At 60.1% G+C, this 7,545-nt stretch overlaps 1 long non-coding RNA gene across 1 annotated transcript; it reads left to right on the top strand.

Moving 5' to 3' along the window:
* The first annotated feature begins 667 nt into the window (after window positions 1-667).
* Window positions 668-6,272, top strand: LOC145521283 (uncharacterized). The gene is made up of 4 exons (XR_014065291.1): window positions 668-951; window positions 2,291-2,475; window positions 2,573-2,719; window positions 4,964-6,272. It is a non-coding gene; the product is annotated as an uncharacterized LOC145521283 (long non-coding RNA).
* Window positions 6,273-7,545: the final 1,273 nt, after the last annotated feature.

Raw genomic sequence — 7,545 nt, 5'->3', positions numbered from 1 at the left:
CTCAGGCCCCTGTGACGGGGGCGGAGGAAGCCGGAGCGCGGCGGGCAGTTTCCGCCCTGGGGCTGGTGGGCCGGGCCCCACGGCCACCCTGCTCAGCATAGGCAGGAATTGGGGTTTCCTGAGCTGGTCCGCTTCCTCCCAGGAGCCCTCTCTGGGCTGCGTGGCCGCCACACCTCTCACATCCTCTGGCCTGGCTCCCGAGGACGCGGCCCCCAGGCCTGCAGGCTGGAGCTCTCAGCATCCGCGCCCTTCCGCTCCCCCCACCCCCTGCGCCCCAGAAAGGGTTTTTGTCGCTCATACTCTTACTTACTGACCCGGAAACAAAGGCAAAGGGCAGGCTTGTGAACAATGGGATCAAACGGGTGCTTGACCTGACAGTGGTCTAGGGTCCCTGCTGGCTCCAGGCCCTCCCCCAGCACCTCCGTCCTTCCCTCGGTCTTCACAGAAGCTCACAGTTCTTTCAGGGCATCAAACTGTATTCTCTCAGCAATTATGCAGAAAACTGGCTTTGTACAAGCCGTAAATGTTTGCTTTTCCTTGTGGCTGGTCAACCACCTTTGCGACGTCTTCACCGGTCATGCCCCACCCTCGTCACTTCACACATTGGTTCTGAGATTTCCTTCCTGCGTGTCTTTCTCTTCTAGGAATTTATAATGTGAAAAACATCAGACAGGGAAAGACAGAGTAATGAGGAGCTAAATTCAGTGGTCTCTGAACCCACGTGCCGCCACCGTGGCAGGAGGAGGCGGCGGGATTGAGCAGGAGGCGCCTGGTGCTGGGGGAGCCACGCAGGGCTTCAGGGGCAGCCAGGCCTGGGAGGCAGCAGAGGAGGCTGAAGGTGCTCCTGAGAGACGAGTGAGGTGCAAACGCATCGTGGGCGCAGGCGGTGGGCGCCCTGGAGGGTTTTGGGAAGACGGACGCCGTGAACCCTCGCTGTCGGACTTACAGGAGGTGAGCCTGGCCTGCACCTGCGGGGTGGCGGCTAAAGAGGGTGCAGTGCTGGCTGCACGATCAGAAAAGGGCCCATGATCCCAATGGGACTTGGATGATCTGAACTCAGTGGGTGACGGCCGCCGGAAGGAGAGCTCGGACACAGTGACCAGATCAGCCTCGGAGCGGGCAGGGCTTCCGCGGTGTCAGGGCAGGAGCAGGCAGGGCTTCCGCGGTGTCAGGGCAGGAGCGGGCAGGGCTTCCGCGGTGTCAGGGCAGGAGCGGGCAGGGCTTCCGCGGTGTCAGGGCAGGAGCGGGCAGGGCTTCCGTGGTGTCAGGACAGGAGCGGGCAGGGCTGGGGGGAGAGGCGGGTGGGGCCCCAGGGCCTCCCTCTTGCCCTCTCCTTCCTCCCTTCTGCTCTCAAAGCTTCACAGAAGTAACAGGGCGGTGGTAACTTGTCTTGGTCAAATTCTCGATGGCGTTTCCACCCTTGTTAATATTCCTAGGGTTTCCCAGCGAAGTTTTTGCTTCCTCACTACTCTCTTCAGGGAAATTTCTTCTCAGTTCCGGGGCTGTGGTTCTGTGATTAGGTCAAACTACTGTTGGCACTTGGGCAATGAGCCTTTGGACCTGGAAGAACAGCCGGTTACATCCGGTTAGACTCTGGACATTTCTGCCCAGACTGGCGGGCAACTGGGAAGGGAGCTAGGCGGCGCCCATCACTGCAGGGGCTGCAGGCAGCTGTGACCGAGGCTCTGCGGTCAGAACCTTGATAATGACTGTCAGTGAGATAAGGGACAGTGGAACCGCAGGGCGTTCTGAGTGACCACCCGTGATCGACAGCTGTCACCGTCTCTTTGTCAGGCTCTTCAGGGTGGACCGTGGACTCTGCCAGTCAGCACAGAAGAGGGTGAGATGCCTGGCAGGGGCAGGCCCGATGCCCCAGCTCTTCAGGGCTATGTCTCTAGCCTGTGTGAGAACAGCATTCTGTCTTTAAAGACATTCGCCTGTTTACCTAGTTCTTCCAGAATGATGCATTTTCCTACAGTTTGCTAGCATACGGAGTAGAGATAAGCAGACATAAATGCTAGAAATCACTCCAAAACCCATTTCCCCGAGTAACTATTGTTCTCACTTTGTTTCATTTCTTGTGCTTGCACATACACTTCTCTCTCTCCAAGGTGGAAGTCTCTTGTATAAACTTGTCACCCATTTTTTCACTTCAAAGTATATTTTGGTCAGTTTTCCAGGCTGTTAAGCGTACTTCTACAACATGTTTTTTTCAATGGCACACATGTGTGTTAGGCCCGAGGGCACCGTTCGGTTCCTTTAACCCACAGCTCCCTTGCTCTACCTTCAGGTCTTTTCTATACGTCACTACAGAATTGAGCACCGGATTTGACGAGCACCTTGGCGCTGAGACAGTCCTCAGTGGAGCTCCGGCCCTGCCTTTCCAGGGAAGCTGTGTGATGAGCAGGCTGGGGAGGCGCGTGTCTCCCTGGGGAGCAGGAGCGAATATGTGAGGACCGTGCTCCTTATGGCTGTGTATGTGCGGGTGTGGCCTCTGCATCATTGGTGGGGAGCGGCTTGGGGCACCCCGACCAGAAAAGGCCATCTTAGCATGAGGATTCTCTTTCTCCAGCCCAGAGTCTTAAGTCTCTACGCCCATCCCATGGGGCCGTGGCAGCCCCTCCAGTTTGCAAGGATGGCAGAAACTCATGGAAATGCCCCATGTTCCGGGAGTGGTGGGAAGAGCCAGGAAAGCCCCAGCCCCTGCTGATTCCTCTGGGTAAGACCCCCCACGTGCCCGAAGGCCTCCTCCACGGGGCTGGCAGGCAGCCTGATCCCCGACAGCCAGTGTGCAGCCATGCAGCTGAGCGAGGGCTGCATCCTCCCCCTCCCACCCCCACCTCAGCCCGCCGCTCCAGGTGGGCCCTGGTCCCTTGGGGCTTCCTCCGAGCTACCAGGAAGGTGCAGACTCTGCTGAGGCTAATTCCAGAGAGGACTGAGTCACTGGCTCTGAGTCAGCATTTGCTCTGTTTCCTGGAAGAACGTCAGGTGTCAGGCATCACTCCAAGCGGCCGTGAGCAAGAAGAAAGCGTGCCCGGAGGACGGGCGTGTGTGCCTTTACGCCAAGAGCCTCGCACACTCACCTGCTCTCGTGTCCACAGAACACACTCTGGAGAGGGAGGGGCCTTTCGTGGGACCCTCTGCCCCCCTCCCCACCAGTGTCAAGGACAGGAAGCCCCCACCCTGCCCTTGGGAGCTCACCCTCCTAAAGGGCATGCGGCCTCAAGGAGCACAAGGGCCCCTGTGTTGCCCTGCGGGATGGAGGCCCAGGGAGGCCCAGCGTCTGCCCTGGTGTCCTCCGTCTGCCGGTCCTTGTCTGGGTGACTGTAGGATTCTGTCTCCTTGTCTGGATTCTCTGAAGAGCAAACAGACCTCGTTCACGGGCAGGAAGGGGTTAAGTGGCCAGTGGGGACGCAGGGCTCTGGGAACAGGCGCCTTCCTGGGGCAGCAGAAGCATTCCAAGCGCAGTGCTTTCTGTTCTAAATATGGACTTGGGAGACAGTTATTTTTAGGAAGCAAATGGTAATGATTAGAGTTTTAAGATTTAAGTAGTCATTTAGTCATAAAAGCTGAATTCACATGCTACAGAAAAATAGTCTTTTCCTTTGGTTGATGATAGGGTCCCTTCAAGTGCAGTAATTGTTCATCGCTTCATGAATGCTCCGCAGACAAGGGTCTGTGATTAGCCTCCACCCCAGGCTCCCTTGGAAGAGCAGGGAGACGGCTGGAGGTGGCTCCGCGCTGAGAAGGGAGGTGGTGAGCCTGCAGCCCAGGGCACAAGCCTGCCCTGGCCTGCATCTCGGGATCCATGAGAGTTCGGGGCTGCCTCGCCCGCTGGCGAGGAGACCACGCCTCAGGGGCTCCGGCTGGCCCCCTACTGAGGCCGTTCTGTCCACACGCGAGGTGACCTGACCGCGGGGTGACGCCTGGCGCTAACCTGCAGGTGTAAGCCAGGCAGACTGTGGATGAGGAGCCTAGGTGACGTCAGAAATCACCGCCCAGGTCTCCTGGAGAGAAGCCTGTGGGAGCGCGGCCTCTTTCAGGCAGGTCTCCTGCAGCTGGGCCTCACCTCCACGTAGGGACCCGGGACGGAGTCACAGAGCTGGGAGGAGGCGGAGACGCCGGGCAGCCCTGGCAAAGGCCTAACGACTATCCAAGCAACCACTGCAGGCCTGAGAGGCAGGGCCTCCGGATGGTCAGCTGGAGGTCTCTCCATCCAGACCAGGCACAGTCCAGACACCGGGACCTGAGTTCTGGGCTGAAGGCCACTTCTAGAAAGAGCAGGTTAAGGGGCAAAGGGACTGAGGGAGTTCCTGAGATGGGACACCCGCAGGAGGCAACCCCATGGGGCATCACAGGAGGTAACAAATGGGATGGTGACCTGGAGTGTGGGAACCCCTCCCTCTGCCCCTCAAGCTGAGTCACCCCAGAGCCCTGCCTCTGGTCTTCACCTGAGTCACCCCAGAGCCCCCTCCCTCAGGCCCCTCACCCTGGGTCACCCCAGAGCCCCCCCCTCAGGTCCCTCACCCTGGGTCACCCCAGAGGCCCCCCTCAGGTCCCTCACCCTGGGTCACCCCAGAGGCCCCCCTCAGGCCCCTCACCCTGGGTCACCCCAGAGCCCCCCCCCAGGTCCCTCACCCTGGGTCACCCCAGAGCTCCCCCTCAGGACCCTCACCCTGGGTCACCCCAGAGTCCCCCCCCCCGGCCCCTCCCCTGTCTGTGTCCAGGCCTCGGAAGCCGCTGCCCCGTCCTGCCTCCCGGTCCCCATGGAGACCCGTGGTGCTAGTGGGCTGCTGCTCTCCATCACAGGGTCTCCTGGGAGCTGCCTGGATCCTGAAGGGGGAGGAGGAGAGTGGAGAAAAGACTTAAGAGGGTCCTCACAGTGGTTTCGTGGTTCTGGGCTGTGTAGGGGATGCCTGAGTCTGTGGTTTTGAACAGGATGGCCATCTCTGCCCCACAACAGGCGTTTCCACCAGGAGGATCAAGGCCAACAGTGCCGGCCACCTGTCTGACCCTCCGCCTTGCACTGACCAGTTCAGCAACTCTGAGGGGTATCCTCTAGCTTTTTGGACCTCATCTGGAAACAAGGCAACTAGCACCTGCATTTGTAATATCCACTGATGATAAGCTGATTCGTGATCAAATGCCATTTTGTGGGGGAGGCGACCAGCACAGGTGTCCTCGAGTGCTCGGCTGTGTCTCTGTGCCAGCAGAGGTCTGGACCCTCCGACCCCGGGGGCTCCACCAGAGCCCTGGGGAGCTCCAGGGCCCCAAAATGACAATATTGGCTGGATTTGGCCCAGAGTGGTGTCTCCCATCCCCCCCCCCCAGTGGTTTTCTGGTCATCGGGTGACGGGCTGTAGGAACACCCTCTTGCTCTGTCACCCCCTGGAGTTCTGTGGGGTTTGTGCCAACCCGGCTGCAGCAGCAAGGGCCAAATGGGAGCTGCCAGCATAGCTGGCTCTGTACGGGGGCTGGGAGGGAAGAGGAAAGAGGAGGCCCTCAGTCCAGAGACTGGCTTCCCCCAGGCAATCTGCCGGAGTCAAGGGGAAACGGAAGGCTGATTGCAGAGGAAAGTCGGGGGGGGGGTGGGGGGGGGAGGTCCTAGGGCTGCCAGGTCACAGTGACTGTTCAGGGCTAGTTAGGATTCCCAGGGCAAGTTACCCACTTTCCTGAGCCTCTAAGCCTGTGGGTGAACCCTGAGCCCTAACCCCAGCCAGTGCTGCGGGGTGGACGGAGGCAGGCAGGGAAGGAGCGCAAAAAGCCAGGACTCCCTGCAGTGGCACAAAGAGTAAGGCCACCTGTCCTCTCGGGCTCACCCTGCCGACTGCAGTGGGCCGTCCAGGGTCCCTGCTAGTGGCACAGACAGGACACGCCCGTAGCGCTGTCCTGCCCAGCCCCTTGGCCCACCACACCGGCAGCGTTCAGACCCTTGCTCCCAGCAGGTCAGACAGAGAAGCCCAGGCCTGACCGGGTTTAAAGTCAGAATCAAGCCTGTTTTGTTGCTGCCCGTGCAAAGTCAGGAGTGATTTGTGTTTCTGTTGCTTCGTCAGAGCTGGTTAGATTTTGGTGAATGAGGCATGTGGTTAAGGCGCCGTCCATGAAACAGTGAGCTTCTGATGTGTGACCACCTGTTTTTGATGCAAAAGCTCCTATACACCCTGGCTCCCGCATCCCCCTTGCCTTCCTGGAGCAGCCCCTAAGAGCATCCGAGGGGCTGTCTTCCCAGGCTTGAGTCCTCAGTGTGTCCCCAAATAAAACGTAACACTCAACTTCTAGGTTGTACATTTTTTTCCAGCCAACATCTTGAAAGGAGGCTAGAGGTTGGAAAGCAGGGAGGGTCCCGCTGTGGGCGGGCACTCAGACCTGCGGGTGGGCAGTGTTCTGAGGGGGCCTGGAGAGGGTGCGGTGGCCTGACCTGCAGGTGGGCAGTGTTCTGGGGGGGCCTGGAGAGGGCGCGGCGGCCTGACACAGCCTGTCATGCTCGTGCGTGGGGACGCGCTTGGGAAGAAGGTCTGTGCAGATGTGGTTGAGGGTCTGGTGAGGAGGTCACCCCCAGAGGCCTGAATCTAATGACTGGTGCCGTCAGAGATGGGAAGAGGCACTAGGCAGGCCCTGTGACCTTGGAGGTGACGTCAGGTGGTGTGGCCACAAGCAGGGACACCTGGGGCCCAGCCACCCGCGGAGGCAGAAAGGTCCCCTGCTCCCAGGGGTCTCAGGGGAGCACGCACGTTAATCAGGACGGTCTCCAGGACTGGGGGAGCACAAGCCCCTGGAGTGTAAGTTTATGGCTCCTGCGATATGCAGACTGGACACTGGACTCGGGCTGGGGTGCTGGGGCGAGCACCGGCCTCTGGGGAGCAGCCATGGGCGTCGCACCGGGAGCCTCAGGGGCTTCCGGCCCTGACAGCTCTTAGGAAGGACTGCCCGGGGGGAGTGGGTGGTGCAGGCGTTTCCAGGCAGCTCTGTGCTGAGGTGGGACGATCTGCCATGCTACCTGGTGGGAGGGGTTCACCTGGCCAGGGGATTTTAGCCTCCGTGTCCAGGGCAGGACCCATCTGCTAAGTCAGGACCACTGGAGTGTGGTGTGTGCAGGGCGCCCGGCCTGGGGTCGGGAAGGGCAATGAGTGTCCAGGAAAAACCCTGGCCCTCGGGCCACTCAGCCAGCTGAGCCTCTGAATCCTTGTTGGAAAAACCAACCTCGGAGCGGTGGTGTGGCATAAAATACGGGAACGCCGTGTTAGGGGCTCTGTAAACTTCGGATTGCCTGAACATAGTTGATTTCCATTCAAGAGGTTGGTTGCCGGTTTACAGCTGAGCCCCACCCAGGCTCACAGCCGATCCCAGGCGTCCCCCACCCACCTGCCGCAGGTCCGCCCTGCTGACCAGAACACAGTCCACTCGGACTGGCTGGAGGACGCTGGGAAGTGCTGGGAAAGTCAGCTCGACGCAGCCTCTCCCTCGGGTAGAGACAGGAGCTGCAGAGGCACATGGGTGGGCGCGTGGAGCGGAGGCGGTGGTTTCTGCCGGAGAGCGCAGGTGCGG

Source organism: Giraffa tippelskirchi, chromosome 9 (assembly GCF_054371585.1).
Source record: "Giraffa tippelskirchi isolate mGirTip1 chromosome 9, T2T-mGirTip1v1.2.pri, whole genome shotgun sequence".
Classification (NCBI taxonomy): Eukaryota; Metazoa; Chordata; class Mammalia; order Artiodactyla; family Giraffidae; genus Giraffa; species Giraffa tippelskirchi.
Note: the sequence above shows the minus strand (reverse complement) of the source record. Positions and strands in the feature narration are given on the sequence as shown.